Source organism: Heterodontus francisci, chromosome 13 (genome assembly GCF_036365525.1).
Source record: "Heterodontus francisci isolate sHetFra1 chromosome 13, sHetFra1.hap1, whole genome shotgun sequence".
NCBI classification, from domain to species: Eukaryota; Metazoa; Chordata; class Chondrichthyes; order Heterodontiformes; family Heterodontidae; genus Heterodontus; species Heterodontus francisci.
In genome coordinates this window covers 35,945,891-35,964,507 of record NC_090383.1, presented here as the reverse complement: position 1 = coordinate 35,964,507, position 18,617 = coordinate 35,945,891, and the positions used below count along the sequence as shown (strand labels likewise).

Genomic DNA, 18,617 nt, shown 5'->3' with positions numbered 1-18,617 from the left:
CAGAAAATGAATAGACTTTTATTAAAGCATCAGAAGCGTCAAGTGGTAAATACCATGTACACATATATGCATGCGCATAAGAGATCATTCTACCATATTCTGAAGCACAAAGTTATAAAGTAAGTTTTTAAAAATAACTGGAATTGAGTTCACTTTTTAAACAAGGTGACCTTGGAAGTCATAAAAGAATAAGTGAGTTGTTCTGCATTGAAGGAAACTAGTGTTGCAAATGGAAATGCCTCAGCACAGCAATTCCTATGTTCCAACGCAGTAATATTCTCTGAGTCCTAGAGAAAGCAGTTCCAAATGGGACTACTGAATGACTCCTTGGAACACAAAGCCACTGAATAATGCAAGTACATTTTCTGCCAGCAGCTTTACCTGCACTTCAACAGGTGCTGAAAAAAAAATGAACACCACACGAATGAACAAGTGGGTGCATGTCTTCCAACAGCTTCAGTTTTTTTTTATTAAGAGGCCCAGAAAATACCTATGTGCCTTCAGCAACCACAGACACCCTGAGTATTCATATTTTGCAGATGGGCAGAATCCACAATGGGATCGATGCACCTCTTCAACTGCAGGTCTAGACCTATAGACTGAGGCTGAAGAAGCCACATCTCGAATCTCCAGCGAACCAGCTTTAACACAGTTCAAATCCTTCATCATGCTTTCTGTGCAAATATTAACATATTTCAAACTAACTTAGAGCCCGACTGGTTTCAATTCACCCTGCAATAGTCTTTAAGCTCCGTATCTTACAGGTCCTAAGAGGTGCACTAATCGCCAAAGAATATGCACAAGACAGCTCCAACAGCAGATACAATCGGGAACTTGATATGGAAGGGACAGCAGACATAAATGTGTCCTCTACCAATTGAAATTAACAAAATTGGGAGCACCATAAAATCTAATATACAAGTCACAGCGATGTTTTACTGCTTAGCAGATCAAGAATTTGATCACATTTGATCTGAAGATTAATTCTCGAGTCCAGTCACAGATGTGCTGTACATGAAGCTACTCGACTAAAATAAGCTGTGCACTAGAAGTCACAGCTGGCATCAGACTGCAGCCATATCAAATGGAAGTGTACCCCTCTTGTTGATATAATTCAGCCCCCCGTACAGCAACTGCGGCAATATCCAAAATGTCACCAACGTGAAACCACATATCTGCATTAAAAAAAGTGTGGTTGCCTATCCTGGCAAACAGGAAGGGCTGGATTTTGTTCTCAGCCAGCCGTCGAGTTTCATGGTGGACGCTGGGATTGCCAGGTCTGGTCTTCCTGGGGGCGGGATAGGCCAACGACGACTTTCCCACCCAGAAGCCAACTGAGGCCCTGAAGGGGCCTATTAACGACCACTTAAGGGTCTCTTCCTGCTGCCGCTGGGATCCTACCAGCGGTGGTGGGAGGCCTAGGAAAACGAGGCACCCTCCCTGCGGGCTTGTGGGGGGGGGGGGGGGGGGGGGCCTTCCTCCATGGGCAATTTGTGAACCACAGAGGACCGCCACTGGGAACCAATTTACCCCACGGGACTCCCCTTCTACTGGACCAAACGTCCCCCTTCCCACCCCAGGGTCATCCAGACTGGCTCTGGCAATCCCGCCTCACCTACCTCTTCTCCGGGCTTCCAGCTCTGGGCCTGGGTCGGAGGTCTCTACAGAACCAGCAGTGGCTACTGCTTCCGGTGGCGCTGCCGATACTGCTGAGCTGCCAGCGGCCCTGTGATTAGCTGGCAGCTCTTGGGGTGGGATACCCATTCCTATCAACACTATAAAGGGATGGGGACCCCGCCTCCTTAAACTTTCATCTCACTTCAAAAGACTGGAGGATTGCTCCAGGGGTTGGGGGGGGGGGGTTGAAAAAAATGCAGAGGCAGGGTTTCCCCCTGCCTTTTCGGCTCAGCACTGGGAATCCTGCCTCCTGTAAAAAAAAATCCAGCCCAAAATCTACAGTTGTAGAAATGTGCCCATGTGCATGCCAAGCTTCCTGGAGTGCAGATCATTTAGGGATTCAGCAACACTTAATCCCTGAACAAAATCTATCTAGTTAACTCCTAAGAAAAGTTGTGGGGGAAGGAACTGCCCCTTTTTAGAATGGCAAGAATTATCACATCTCTCCCACAGAGCAAGCATCTGCTCAACTTTACAATTACCTTGAGTTTCTTCATGGTGATCGTATAAACAAATCTCTTTAATTAGGGGTATCCTCAGAACATTGAAACAGTCCAACAGAAATTATGATGGCAAGAAGGCAAATACAGCAGAAGCAATGAGTCACAAATATGACTGATATTGAACAGTAATTTCAGACTAACTGCTGATTCACAAGAGAAATGATAACTGCACAGCACCATAGATTGCAAACCAAACATAAAACAGTTTCATTACAATTCTGTAAAATAAAGAGAAAAACTGCAAATGCTTGAATTTTTTAATTTAATACAAAAAATGTTGGAAATGCACAAATCAGTGAGTACATGTAAAGAGAAAAGATTTGTTATGACCTTTCAGGTGCGTCTTCAGTTCTGATGAAGGGTTTACACACCTAAGCATCAAAACCTGTTATGGGCTCGTGCTTGCTATGTTTGGCTTTCCTTGTCAAAGCTGTAGCCCATGTGTATCTCTATGGTCAAGTCTGTTTATAGTTAGGGTGGCACAGTGGCTAGCACCACAGCCTCACAGCTCCAGCGACCCGGGTTCGGTTCTGGGCACTGCCTGCGCGGAGTTTGCAAGTTCTCTCTGTGACCGCGTGGGTTTCCGCCGGGTGCTCCGGTTTCCTCCAAAGACTTGCAGGTTGATAGGTAAATTGGCCATTATAAATTGCCCCTAGTGTAGGTAGATGGTGGGGCTGTGGTAGGGAATATGGGATTAATGTAGGATTAGTATAAATGGGTGGTTGCTGGTCGGCACAGACTCGGTGGGCCGAAGAGCCTGTTTCAGTGCTGTATCTCTCTATAACCGAATTTGGTGGTAAAAGGTTAGTGACATCGTACCTCAAATCACGGTCTACTGGTTGAACATGGCTAAGGGTTTAATAGCACACTCATGGTTCATTCACTTATTAAATGGACTAACACCACTTATATTCAATTTAGGTGTTCTTAGATTGAGTGAGTTCCCCAAAGGTTCTTGCCATCATCAATATTAACGAGTTCCAGCAGTTTTACATCAGGTTTACAGCCAGTTGCATGCTAGTGACACTGGCACAGGTCTTATGCAAAACAAAATATAAAAGTGCCTTTAGCGTGTCTTGGAAAGCAGGAGGTCAGTTCAGCCATTTTTACATTAGCCTTAGAGGGGCACTTGAACTGTGAGTTCCTGGCACACAGGTCTCAAGTCACTACTGCCAACCCCGATGTGAACTTTGCCTGATGCTTTTTATGGCAAAGAGAGAGAGATATTTTGAAGTTAGCATCTGTCTGCAGCTACTCCATCTTCAAAAACACACTCACCTATGCACAAACAGACATTGCGAATAAAAGCAGGCCCCACTGAGCAACACAAAATACATCAGAATTATACATCTTGCTGATGTTTTCTTGAAGATATTTGTAGCAGAACTAAAAATCATATTCATCCTGCCTCAAAGATCTGTCTGAAGCTCAGATTCTGCAAGTACATTTGTTAGTCAATTATATCAAATGTGGACTTACTGAAATTGATCACCATAACCAAAGTCCACCGTTTAACCTCAAAAATAATTGGCAATTAGCATGACAGATGAAAATTACTATTAACTGGATGTCTGTAAAATTAGCCAAAAGCAAGATATTATGCAAAAATATTTTTAAAACAATCTACTACAAGTAATTTAAATTGAGAGCCGGGAAGGCTGCAGTATATGTTTGAATGTTTTTATTCCATTCCCTCTGCAAGTCTGTAGGGGCAATCTTTCAAATCAGTATATATGAAAAACAGATCACCTATAGAATCGTACAGCACAGGAGGAGGCCATTCAGCCCATCATGACAGTGCTGGCTCTTTGAAAAGCGCTATTCAATTAGTCCCACTCCCCTACTCTTTCCAATAGTACTGAAAGTTTTTCCTTTTCAAGTACATAGAGTCCCCTTTTGAAAATTACTATTGAATCTGCTTCCACCACCCTTTCAGGTAGTGCATTTCAGATCATGGCAAATTGCTGCATAAAATTCTTTCACCTAATCGCCCCTCTTGTTCATTTACTACTTACAAAATAGTTTAGGCTGTTTAAGTTGTTTAGAAAGTGTAAAATGCAGTGCATGCACTGTGGGCTCAGCAGCTAAAACTAGGCCTCAGAGGTTTACAGAAAAACAACTGGCTGATCCCCAAATGGCTCAGTAAGTTGATCATGTGAGTGGCTGAGCCACACACTCAAGAGATGATGACAGGTCCAAGCTCAGTGTGTCCGGTTAGCTAATTTCAGTTTGAGTGGCAGTAAGTGGGTGTGGGAACACTCGGCACCTGTGGGCCAGGAGCTGAAACAACAGAGTTCCCACACCACTACTGAACTATTGAAACTCACCTGGTAGATGCACACATCCTGCAGGTGAAGACAAATTCAGATTGATTGCGATGCCCTCCATTGTCAAAAAGCCTGAAAATTGACATGGCTGGCAATTCATAACCCATGCCTTCAGCCACAAGGCCAGTGCCTTGTCCAAAAACTTTTGCCTACAGCAACCCACCCACAGTTTTTCTTCACTGAAGCAGGCTGGCGAAGTAACGATGGATGAAGACTTAAAGAACCCCACCCCCAACCCAGTGATGAAGCCGACACCACTGCAGCATTCAGCAGCACTTTTAAATGGAAGGCAGAAAGATGCAATGTCAGAAGCATGACTGCATTACCAGACCCAGCCTTGACATCTCTTAAACAATGGCTGTGAATCCCTGAGCACGGTGATACCATTTTTCATAAACAACCCTGACCAATAACTGTTCCACACTGCTGTCACTCTCTACGGTTAAACTTCTTTAAAAGGAAAAGGCAATAAGATAGCAGTAAGTAAAAAAGACTTAACTAGTAAAAATTGCGAACCCAATAAGGTTCAGAGATCAGGATACATTGGATGACAGATGGCAGACAGGAAGATACAACACATTAATTATAAACTGAGTGTCAGTCATAAACCAAATGACTAGACTCAATGAACCAGCCTTAAAAGTCTGTGTTAAGTTAGCTGATCTCAGCCAGAGTTACAAGAGGGATCAGCAAGAGCTCCCTGATCGCTAAACAGAATGCTCCTGCTGAAAGAGAACACGTTGGCTTTGGCTGAGGATTGGATCAGGCTCAGCAGGCGCCATCCTAACCAACTTTCCCAGATTTCCAAAATTTAGAGGACAAGGTAGCAAATAGACAATGTTTCCTGGGCTTCAAGCTAAGATTGTCTTCTCTGGTTAGACATATTCCTGGAGGTCATCACATGACCTCCTGCCTCCACACTCCTGCCATTGGGCAGACAGCACACCCAAAATCCTAACGCCCCGTCTTCCAAACCAATTGGAAAGCGAACAGGCTTTTCATTACCCAACTATATGGTTCTTGACTGTCAGCCATTCTCCCCCACGTCCCCCCCACCCCAAATGTCCAATTATTTTAATAACTAGGAAACAGAAGTGATCAAATAGAAATTTAAAAAAATTATTGCCAGTATGATTTTTCCCCAGAGTTTCTGACAGTAGTGTCCTAAAGATTAGTCTTTAATTCCTGGAAACTGAAGGGCAATCCCGAGGCATGATGGCACCCCCCACCCCCGGAGTGTTGCACAAGCCACAGTTTGAAAGTCCTGTGCAGCAGGGAAGAAACCCACAAACAAAATGCAATGACCTTGCATAAAATTACTCACCAGGCAAAGTTCCTAAATAATTTGCATAAACATGTGTATCGCAGAATAATGTTATTCTAGGGAAGGGTAGTAGGTACAAGAAAAATAAGACTCGCAGAGTGAAAGCAGTTCCTGGTCTCTGACAACAGAGCACTTCCTTCAGCAAACTTAATGTGGCTTGAGTAGGGTATGAGCCAGGTTTTGCATTAACTTTCTTCCCTCTACACTTCATTTGCATTCTCTGAAATATCAAGTGTTTGCACAAATTACAGGATGCGCTTGCAGCAGTTATGATCGCCAGTGCACCCAGAGGTGAATGAGTATTCCTAAAACACAACTACTGATCTACAACAACAACTTAGATTTATCGAGTGCCTTTACAGAGTACAACGCCCCAGGGGCTTCACAGTGTTATCAGTCAACATTTGACATCGAGCTTCAAAAGGCGCTATTAAGTCAGGTGCCAAAGGCTTGGTCAGAGATGGGTTTTAAGGAATGTCTTAAAGGAGGAGAAGGAAAAGGGCAGAGAGAATGGAGAGAATTCCAGAATTTAGGGCCGAGGCAGCTGAAGGCACAATCATCAATGGTGGGGTGAGGGAAATAAAGGATGCCAACTTTAAAACTTTATAATTTTAAAACAAAAACTTAGTCACCTAGTCTGTAGTCGTACCTGTTCATTCTTCTCCGCACACACTCCATTAAAGTTTGGAGAGGTTTAAAATCACGTTGCTGGAAACAAGTCCTTATATGCACAGTATCATTAAATCACAGACAATTTATGTAATCAAAACTAAAGACTCTCTACTCATAAGGTACAGAAACAAAACCCCGAGAAAGTAAAATAGTCATAAGCTGATAACTGGCAAATTCATCTGTAACAGAACTGATAAAACCTGCTCAAGGAGAATTAGGGATGGGCAACAAATGCTCGCCTTGCCAGTAATGCACACATTCCAAGAACAAATAAAAAAAAGTTAACAAGCTCAACACTAATCCAATATTTCAAAGATAATTACTGATCTTAATGTCCAATCACAAGCTTACATGTAGCAGAATTAAAGGTTAGCAGCTTACCAACCACTACCAAAATCTTTCACGCGTGAATAGATTGTGCTGAGCTTGCCCAAATCAACTCAAGGTTCATACTGATTCGGTTGTTTTGTGCTACAGTGGTCTATCTTTACACTTTTATAAAATAATGACTCTTTTAACCGGTTTACAAAACTATGAAGTGAAAGGCAGCAGCACCTCCTCTGAAGATTGATGCAGAATTCTCTATCAAAACAGCTCATTAAAAGCTAGAAAGGTATTAGCTGCTCTGATTTTCAACCGGTTTCTGTTAATCAGTCAGTACCCTGACTCATTGCACAGAAAGGTTCAGGGTTTTGGACTGTTTGTTCCAGGAGTGACCCCTTATTACACGCAATGGCTGAAACCAATAGAGTCTATGTATACATACCATATAAAAGCAAAATACTGCAGATGCTGGAAATCTGAAATAAAAACAAGAAATGCTGGAAATACTCAGCAGGTCTGGCAGCATCTGTGGAGAGAGAAACAAAGTTAACGTTTCAGGGCAGTGACCCTTCATCAGAACTGGCAAAGGTTAGAAATGCAATAGGTTTTAAGCAAATAAAGCTGGGGTGGGGCAAGAGATAACAAAAGAGGTGTTGAAAGGACAGGGTCACAGAGAATAACTGACCAGAAGGTCATGGAGCAAAGGCAAATGGTATGTTAATGGTGTGCTGAAAGACAAAGCATTAGTGCAGAGAGGGTGTTAATGGACAGAAAAATAAACAGCCCTGGTCCAAAGCACAAACATGAAAAAACAGTGGGCATGGTAAGAAAAACGAATAATGAAACAAACTAAAATAAAATTAAAAAAATTTTTTTAAAGTGTAATACCTGCACTTTTACCTCCTCTCTCCTCCCTATCCAAGGTCCCAAACACTCCTTTTAGGTGATGCAGCGATTTACTTTCAATTTAGTATACTGTGTTCGCTGCTCACAATGTGGTCTCCTCTATTTTGGGAAGACCAAATGCACATTGGGTGACCGCTTTGCGGAACACCTCTGCTCAGTCCGAAAGCATGACCCCGAGCTTCCGGTTGCTTGCCATTTCAACACTCCCCCTGCTCACCTATCTGTCCTGGGCTTGCTGCAGTGTTCCAGTGAACATCAACGCAAGCTCAAGGAACAGCATCTCATTTACCAATTAGGCACGCTACAGACTGCTGGACTGAACATTGAATTCAATCATTTCGGAGCATGTTGGGCCCCCCTTTTTATTTTCGGTTAATTTTTTTTTTTACTTTATTTTTATTTTATTTTAGTTTGTTTCATCATTCATTTTTTTCACCATGTACCTACCCCACTGTTTTTTTCATGTTTGCGCTTTGGGTTGGGGCTGTTCATTTTTCTGTCAATTAACACCCTCTCTGCACTAACACTTTGTCTTTCAACATGCCATTAACATACCGTTTGCTTTTGCTCCAATGACCTTCTGGTCAGTTATCCTCTGTGACCCTGTCCTACCAACACCTTCACTTTTGTTATCACTTGCCCCACCCCCGTTTTATTTGCTTAAAACCTATTACCATTTCTAACCTTTGCCAGTTCTGATGAAGGGTCACTGACCTGAAACGCTAACTCGGTTTCTCTCTCCACAGCTGCTGCCAGACCTGAGTATTTCCAGCATTTCTTGTTTTTATTATACATACCATATGCTTGCTTCAGATCTTATGGGCAATTTCACTCGCTTGTTTTTTTGAGAAAAAAAAACCTTTTTCAAAGCATGTCTCAGTTTTTACATTGAAAATTTAATTACAGTCTCGCTCGGCAAATTTATCCAGTGAGTAGAAGAGTCACATAGACCAAGGGATCCCAGATTTAATCCTCAAATTATAACAAACTTCAGCCACGCCAATGAGAATCATACTGCAATAGGTCTCAATGCCCTTGGCTAAACAGGCAAACATCAAGCAGGATTCCAGCTCTTAATCAGTAACCAGCAAACCTTGTCGAAAATGTGTGTTTAACTCGGAATCAGCCTTGGCCGTGATTCGCTCTCTTGCCCTCCCCCAGCCCCGCTTCCCCAAGAGTTGAACAGCTCATCAATACTCAGTGTCACGGTTCACAAATCCTGCACCTCCTAAAACCATGCCTAGACTACACAGCAAACAAATAAAGGTAACCTTTCAGCTTGGAAGCTGGAATGTGAGAACCACGTGTTCTGGAATGAGCAACAACCCACACTCCACAGCAAGTGTACGCAAGACAGCACTGATTGACCGTGAGCTACACAAGCTTGGTGTCGACATTGCCGCTCTACAAAAAAACAGATTAGCCGACAGAACAAAATCACAAATCCGGCAGCCCTCTCAAAGGCCGAGCTCCCAAGTGTGTTGGCACTATTCAAAGAGAGGCGGCTTCAGTGGATTGGACACGCCCGCACGATGAAAAACAGGTGCATACCTAAGAACATTCTATATGGTGGGGTAGCCAGGGCCAGATGACCAGTGGGGCGCCCAAAGCTCCACTTCAACGATGCTGGCAAGCATGACATGAAGGCCCTAAATGTCGACTATCGCACTTGGGAGGCACTAGCTGGCGAAAGAGAAAAACGGCGACACATCCTGTGGACTGGTGTGCACTACTACAATGACCAGTTGCTACAGCAGCTTGGCAACAGACGCCAACATCATAAGCAACAACTCTGTCATCTGGAAGCTTCATGTGCAGCACTTGTGGCAGAAGCTGCCTCTCAAAGATTGGCCTTCACAGCCATCAGCAAGGTGCACCAAGCAAAGCCACCCCCCTAAATGGATTGTTTGCTGCGTGTCCATCATCTTTCGTAGATGGAAGGATGCCAATCAACTAAGGTTGACACGTCCACCCATCATTTGGATATGGTTCCTGAAAAATGACAACAATCCACAAACCCTACCCCAGCAAGGACTCAAAACCCATCAGGAGGAAAAGTGGAGTGATGCCAAGAACAAAAAGTTCCAACTGGAAATTAGAAAGTTGTGGGAGAAAGCAAAATTGCATCTTATCAGGTGAAAATCAGAAAATCCCAGAAATACAAATGGCATAGCATCTCCCACACCATCCCACCCCCACCACCTCCCCCCAACAGAAAGTTGCAGATCGACTTCCAGGAATGTATCTTTCTTATCCACCCACAAGGGCTTCAACCCATTTTAGCTATGTCACAAGGTGAAGAAAGGAACTTATGTGTTTCATCATATATCAAAATGATCTCCATTTCCAGTGTGGGAGGGAGGTGGACTGAGGAGTGACGTTTGACATCCTTATGCTCAAGGTATAAGCAATGTTGACCGAGACCTCTGAGGAACAACTGCCACCATATGTTCCGGAACTAACTTCAATTCATCTTTGTTAAACGTAGATTTTTTTTCCTGCAATCTTATGCTATCGGTTAATGTAGCTTGATAGTCCATAACTGCAATTAATGTCTGCATAATATACACACCTTTATGGAAGATCGGTGATTCTAACTACTCCGACATTACTACGGATCTGTAACAAGCCCTGTACAATACTGCACAATTGAAATATGGCCTGTAAAATACTACGCATTGACAATGTGCTATGCACATTAACTTGGCAACCCTTTTGCTGTATATGCACACACAAAAAACAAACTCCCCTCCCCCACCCAAAGGTATTGTGCACTCCTTGCTATGCTGTTATCATCCAGTAACTCACCAAATTCAGGATTATGCATTGACAGTGATTGTTATAGTCTATTTGCCAAATGTAGGAAACCAAGCTGATTGTCACTAATCCAGGAGTGCTGAGGCAAACTGTAACAGCTGTAAAGACCCTGGACAGGATCATTCATAGAAGCATTACAGCACTGAAGGAGGCCATTTGGCCTGTCAATCCACACCAGCAATGCAGCTAGTCCCACTCTTCTGCCCTTCCCACGTAACCCTGCACATTTATCTTCAGGTGCTTATTCAATTCCCTTTGAAAGCCATAATTGAATCTGCCTTCGCCACATATTCTAACCTCTGCAGCATCAAAACGTGTTTCCTCATGCCGCCTTTGGTTCTTTTGCCTCCGGTTCTCGATACCTCTGCCAAACAGAACAGTTTCTCTCAATCTACTCTCTCTGGTTCCCTCATGATTTTGAACACCTCTATTAAATCCCCTCTTAACCTTCTTCTCTCTAAGGGGGACAATCCCAACTTCTCCAATCTATCCTCATAGCTGAAATCCCTCATCCCTGGAATCATTCTCGTAAATCTTTTCTGAGCCCCTCTCTAAAGCTGTCATATCCTACCTAAAGTGCGGTGCCCAGAATTGGACACAATTCTCCAGTTGGGATTGAACCAGTTTTTTTTTACATAAAGGTTCATCATAGCTTCTTTGCTTTTGCATGTATGCCTCTAATTCTCAAGCCTAGGATCCCATATGCCTTATTAACCACTTTCTCAACCTGCCCTGCCACCTTCAACAATTTGTGCACATATACTTCTATATCTCGCTGTTCCTGCACCCCCTTTAGAATTGCACCCTTTATTTTATATTGCTTCCCCTCACTCTTCCTACCAAAATGTATTTCACACTTCTCGGCACTAAATTTCATCTGCCACATGTCCGCCCATTCCACCAGCCTGGCTATGTCCTCTTGAAGTCCATCACTACCCTCCTCACGGTTCAAAATACTTCCAAGTTGTCTCATACGCAAATTTTGAAATTGTGTTTTGTACATTCATGTCTAAGTCATTAATATAGAAGAAAAGCAGTGGTCCCAGTACTGACCCCTGGGAAACACCACCTTCCTCTGTTCCGAGAAACCACCATTCACCACTATTCTCTGTTTCCTGTCACTCAGCCAATGCTGTACCAATGCTGCCACTATCCTTTTTATTCCATGAACTTCAACTTTGCTGACAAGCCTGTTTTGCCACATACACCACATCCACAACATTAATCTCATCAACCCTTTCTGTTATATCAAAAAACCTCTCAAATTAGTTAAACTTGATTTGCCTTTAACAAATCCATGCTGGCTTTCCTTAATTAATCCACACTTGTCCAAGTGACTATACATTTTGTCCCGAATTATTGTTTCTAAAAGCTTTCCCACCACCGGAGTTAAACTGATGGCCTGTAGTTGCTAGGTTTATCTTTACATCCTTTTTTGAACCAAGGTGTAACATTTTCAATTCTCCACCCCCATATCTAAGGAGGATTGGAAGATTATGGCCAGTACCTCCACAATTTCCAGCTTTATTTCCCTCAGCATCCTCAAATGCATCCCATCTGGTCCTTATTTATTTATTTATTTAGCGATACAGCACTGAAACAGGCCCTTCGGCCCACTGAGTCTGTGCCGACCAACAACCACCCATTTATACTAATCCTACATTAACCCCATATTCTCTACCACGTCCCCACCATTCTCCTACCACCTACCTACACTAGGGGCAATTTACAACGGCCAATTTACCTATCAACCTACAAGTCTTTGGCTGTGGGAGGAAACCGGAGCACCCGGAGGGAACCCACGCAGACACAGGGAGAACTTGCAAACTCCACACAGGCAGTACCCAGCACTGAACCCGGGTCGCTGGAGCTGTGAGGCTGCGCTGCTAACCACTGCACCGCCCGAAGTCCTAGTGACTTATCACCTTTAAGTACAGCGAGCCTTTCTAATACCTCCTCTTTTTCAATGTTTAGCCCATCCAATATCTCAACTACCTCCTCTTTCACTACAACTTTGGCAGCATCTTCTTCCTTGGTAAAGACCGATGCAAAGTACACATTTAGTACCTCAGCCATGACCTCTGCCTCCATGCGTAGATCCCCTTTTTGGTCCCCAATTGCTCCCCCCCGCCCCCCCCACCACCCTTTACTACTGTTTTACTATTTGCATACCATGGAAGGCTTGTAGATTACTTTTTATCTTCTCATATTCTCTCTTTGCCACTCTCATTTCCTTTTTCACTGCCCCTCTGAACTTTCTATAGTCAGCCTAGTTCTCACTTGTATTATCAACCTGACATCTGTCAATCTCTCCCTTTTTCTGCTTCATCTTTCTCTCTCTCTCTGTCATCCAGGGAGATCTGGTTTGGTATACGCTACCTTTCCCCCTTGCGGAAATGTACTTTGACTGTGCCCGAACTACCTCCCCTTTAAAGGGGGCCCATTGTTCCATACAGTTTTGCCTGCCAATCATTCATTACAATATATCCACAACAGGTACATTCTCAACCCACTGAAATTGGTCAGCCCCAATTAAGGATTTTTCTGTAGATTGCTCCTTTACTTTTTCCATAGTTAAGCTAAACCTTGTAATACTATGATCACTGTTGCACAAATGTTCCCCTACTGACACTTGATCCACTCGACCCACCTCATTCCCCAGAACCAGATCCAGCAATGCCTCCTTCCTCGTTGGGCCAGAAACATACTGATCAAAAAAATTCTCCTGAACACACTTCAGAAACTGATCTCCCTCGCTACCCTTTAAACTATTACTATCTCATTCTAAATTAGGGTAATTCAAGTCCTCCATTATCAATACTCCATAGTTCTTGCACCTCTGTAATTTCCCAGCAAATTTGCTCATCTATATCAGTCCCACTAATTGATGGCCTAAAGAATACACCCGGTAGTATAATGGCACCTCTACTGTTTAACTGTAACCGCATAGATTCTGTCCTTGACCACTCCAGGACATCCTCTCTCTCAAACATGAATTTTCTCCTTATTCCATACCAGCACCCCTCCTCCTTTCTTTCCTTCCCTATCTTTCTTGAACTCCTTGTATCCAGGGATATTTAGTATCCAGTCCTGCTCCTTTTTCAGCCAGGTCTCTGTTATCACCACATCATCATATTCCCATGTGGCTACTTGCACCTGCAGCTCACCAACCTTATTGATGATGTTCCGTAGATTTATGACATGCACTGTAAACATGAATTAGATCTTACTGTAGATCCTCTTAATCTGACCACACCTAATACCTTACTATTTGTTACTCTAGTGCTATCTGTCTCTCCAAACCCTTGTGCGCTTTGTTTATCCTTCCTAATGCTACATCCTGGTTTCCTTCTCCCTGCCATCAGTTTAAACTCTCCCCAATAGAACAGCATAGATTGAAAATCAAGGATTGAACCTCTGACATTTATGGTCTATACATCATCATTACTGGTGAGTCAGAGGAGCCAAATCCATTCTGTTTAAGGATAAAGAACTGTGACTTTAACAAAAGATATTTAAATTAAGATTTAAAATGGATTACTGAATGCTTGAATCTCTATTTCTTGAGCAACAATTATAAATTGAGCTCATCTGTCAGACAACACCAATTTTCCAATAGAGGTAAACACAATGCCTCACAAGGCACTGTCTAATTTCAGGTAGCCCTGTTGCTTTTGAAAGCCGCTTAAGGAATACAGCAGAAACAAGCAAGTCATTTATTAACTCAAGTTCACTGGATTTAGGCTGGTTACACAGAGAGCCTGAACTATAGACACTGCACAAAGTGAGCACTCATTTCGTGGTCAGGAAAAGTGGAAGCCCACACACTGAGAAGATGCAGGAATATTATACAGTTTGTGCAATAGTCATCAATTGTCTTCTTCCCAGAGGGCTGGGGGAGAAAACAACTTCCTTCTTTGAAGACCTCCTGGAGAGGCAGACGGGGGAGGAGATTACAGCAGAGCCTTCTGAACATAAAGCATGACATAATTGTTTCAAGCAATGTGCTTAGTAATGAATTTCCTTCACGAAGCATTGCACTAATTAAAATTAAGTCAGCAATTGAAAAATACCAACGTGGAAACATATCTACATTTGTATATTAACATTCTTATACTACTTAACTCAATTTATCTTCTATTAAAGTACAGCAAGTAAATTCTCAGTTGAAGAAAGAAATAAATTAAACAGCACCATTCCTTTAATAATTTACAAAGATTTACATCCCAACTGCCCAGCCGCAAGAGTTGGTTTCATTAAAGTTAAAAGGTGACACAAACCTGGAATGGATACTGCTATCAAAACCAACATGAACACTGATATCCAGCATTCAGAATGCAAGATAACTTGCACCAAATGAACTTCAAACCAATACCTAGTGGTGTCTTTCAGGAAAAAGAAAACCTCTTCTGAAACAACATTCCTTGTAGTCTACATTCAGCATCGCTTTGTTTAAAACAAACTGATGGCTTCATACACTGCAGCTGTCCCATGTGTACAGATACTGTTGATCTGTTATAAATCTCTTAAATACGTTGGATTGCCAATGAGCCATAAAGGAAAACTCATCATAACTCTCCACGATTTGAATGCATCAATCCATTGTAACCATCACAGCAACATCATGCATGCACAATGATTCCGTTCTGTCCTCCTTGTCGTGTATTTGTTTCTAATCGTGGGTAAAGCTCTACACATCAATCGAGGCAAATGGGAGGAAGAGGATTTGCACTTGGAAAGCACCTTCCAAACCTCAAGATGTCCGAAAGTGTTTTACAACCAATTAAGTACTTTTGAAGTGTAGTTATTCTTGTAATATTGGAAACGCGGCAGACAATTTGCACACAGCAAAGTTCACAAACAACAAACTGTCATAGTGATGTTGGTGAGGGATAAATATTGGTCAGGCCATTGGGGAGACCTCCCCTGCTCTTCTTCAAAATGGTGCCATGGGATCTTTTACATCCATCTGAGGGGCCAGATGAGATTGGTTTAACATCTCATCTGAAAGACTCCCTCAGTGCTGCACTAAAGTTTCAGCCTTAATTAGATGGCCAAAACTCAAGAGTGGGTCTTGAACCCACAATATTCTGACTCAGAGGTAAGTGGTTTTAGGAGCACAACACTACAAGGTTGATCAACTCCCTAATGGGCAAGTACATAAATGCATTTAATCTATGGTGGCATTATCAGATGTTGGCAAGATTGAATGTACCAGCAATGACTCTTTCCCTGAAAGCTGATCGAAGCTTACTCCCCAGCCCTGGTCTTCAGCATCTGGATTTTGAAATCTGAATTCTTATTCTTTCTCCTTAGTGTAATCTCAAAAGAGTGTAAGCATAGACAACATAATGAAGCCAACTAAAAAGGATTATATGGAGTGCTATTTTTGCACGTTGCTCCATGGTTTGCAAAGGAATATTTAGTTTAATGTCTTAAATGATGAAAAATAGCAAACAATTTTAATTATATCAGCAGAAGAGAGAATATGTGCTGGTTACTTAAAGTACGCAATAAGTGGCACACTCCAGTAGACAATCACACTCTGGTTATATGCAAAAAAGCAGCCACAGTGCAAAGGGTACTCAAATCCTGATTAGGAAACTTTCATTTATTGGCAGTCTCAGCTGGCATTTTCATCCCTAAAAGCTTCACCAGACGGACTGTCCTTGATCTTGTGTGCAAGATCAACATGTAACTGAGCTGGACCAGACTTGGACAAGTCACCCAAGAAACAGTAGACCAGTCGATGAGAAAACCTTCCAGCAGCTTACCCAAGAACAATGACCTCATATGCTGAGATGTTTGAAAATTTAAACATCCCACCCGCCTATGCAAAGAGCACGTGCATGGGGGTTTGGAGCAGGTTACTCAGATGGGAGGGAAGAAAATAACAAATAAAATGGAAATATCTACTAGACCCACCATCATCACAGAAATCATAGATAACGTATATAGATCAAACCAGCTGTTTTGTAGAATATTTTGAAAAACCTAGCTAAAAAAAAACATAAATGGCTCACCTGGGAACTAACCTCACTTTGCACTGCAAGGATAACTGACATTTCACAATTTCTAAAAGGAAGCATTTACAGTTTTGCCACAGTAATCAAATGGTGTTTACAATGTAGTTAACGCATTGTAATCAGAGGAAACTTCACCACCAGACCAATATCCAATCAATCTGCTCAAAACGAAGTACACATGCAATGCTCTCCTTAGCTGGCATTCATCTGGTAACTTCTCATAAAAAAGTGATAAAAGAGGCAAAGCTCAAGTGGCCCATGAAATCATAGAAAAGACAAACTTGTATTTATATGGCCTTCCTTAGGACATCCCAAAGCACTTCTCAGCCAATGAAGTACAGCCACTGTCGTAATGTTGGAATCACAGCAGCCAATCTGGGCACAGCAAGATCCCACCAACAGCAATATGATAATTACCAGATGAATTATTTTAGTGATGTTGCTGAGACACTTACTTTGGCAGGCATCCAAGGAGAACTCCCCTGCTCTTCTGGAAAATAGCACAAGATCTTTTGCATCCATACGGGCAGACAGGGCTTTGGTTTTTAAGGTTTCTGAAGGACGGCACCTCCAACAGTACAAAAGTCCCTCAGTATTGCACTGGAATGTTAGCCTAGCATTTGTGTTCAAGGCTCTTGAGAAGGGCTTAAACCACTGTCATGCTCACATGATGTGCAGTAATTGAAATACAGAACCCAAATTGAGGAGTTATAAAAGTTGATTTTTTCCTTTAAAAAGTAGACAATGTGCTGCAAAACAGACACCGAAGGTCAAGCTTATATATTCAAACTGTCTTACTGTGCATTAAGGACAAAAAGATACACTCCAAGCCAAGAGTGTCAATTATATCCATCCTGAACCCGTGAAGACACATTCCTAAATTGAATGGGTTCTTCTGAAACAAAGAAGGTGTGAAGGAGCCTATCCTGGGCAATTACTGGTCACTACAGGAGAGGGATATGCATCTCCCAACAGAGGCAACATGTGGAACCTCTGACTGAAAAAGTAGCGAGGAGGGGGAGGGGGAGGGAGAAAATGAAATTGACCAAGACGATTCAACAGGTTGACCACAAACCACGAACTTCTACCTCACTTCAAACCACCTACCTCTTTTCCTCTCTACCGCTTCATGTGTGCAAGTGAATGTGAGTGGTGCAGCAACAACCATTTCGGGAAGGAATATTGCTCAATAAATAACTAATCTTCTGTTTTAAACCTACAAGAAAATCTGTCGCTGTCTGTTTATTGACAAATAAAACCAAAGGGGTTAAACACAAGTAACAAAAACACTTGCTGCAGTCAGGTGGGGAGTTGAGCAGTGGGAAACACCCACTCCCCTCACCAAATGGCCCTAACAACTTGGGAGCACAAAGCCACGATCTGAACCGTCAGACAAGCGAGAGATTTGAAAACAGGAGTAAAATTGTGGAAAAGCAAACAAACAGGTTTTCTTATATTCTGTATTTTTTCCACTACGGTGCTAGAAACAAAAGAGATGGTCACATTTAATGCTAAGGAGTTTGTACAGCAGTACATCCCGTGATAAGTTAAATAAATTAAGTATCGAACATTTAAGAAGCTTAGCTACAGAGGTGGGAATCACTTTCAAACAAAAAAGCAAAGAAACCTGAACTGAAGAGGGGGCGAAGAGAGTGAGGCGGGGTGCGCTGGGGAGAGAGGGGGTGCACTGGGGAAGGGGCAGAGAGAGACGGGGAGAGAGAGAGAGACGGTGGAGAGAGAGAGAGACGGGGAGAGAGAGAGAGACGGGGGGAGAGAGAGAGAGAGACGGGGGAGAGAGAGAGAGACGGGGGAGAGAGAGAGAGACGGGGAGAGAGAGAGAGACGGGGAGAGAGAGAGAGACAGAGAGAGAGAGAGACAGAGAGATAGAGAGACAGAGATGAGAGAGAGAGAGACAGAGAGAGAGAGAGAGACAGAGAGAGAGAGAGAGAGAGACAGAGAGACAGACGAGAGACAGAGAGACAGAGAGAGACAGAGAGAGACAGAGAGAGAGAGAGACAGAGAGACAGAGAGACAGAGAGAA

At 42.8% G+C, this 18,617-nt stretch overlaps 1 protein-coding gene across 6 annotated transcripts in view; it reads right to left on the bottom strand.

Moving 5' to 3' along the window:
- Nucleotides 1-18,617, bottom strand: part of LOC137376336 (unconventional myosin-VI-like) — a 344,835-nt gene that overhangs the window by 272,209 nt on the left and 54,009 nt on the right. Inside the window, exon 1 of one of the 6 annotated variants that reach the window (XM_068044674.1) lies at nt 6,464-6,734. The exons of 3 other annotated variants lie outside the window; for them this stretch is intronic. The gene's annotated coding sequence lies outside the window, so the exon portion shown is untranslated. Of the gene's footprint in view, nt 1-5,831; nt 5,936-6,463; nt 6,735-18,617 lie in introns of those variants that run through there. 2 more of the 6 variants (XM_068044675.1, XM_068044677.1) reach the window with 2 other exon arrangements.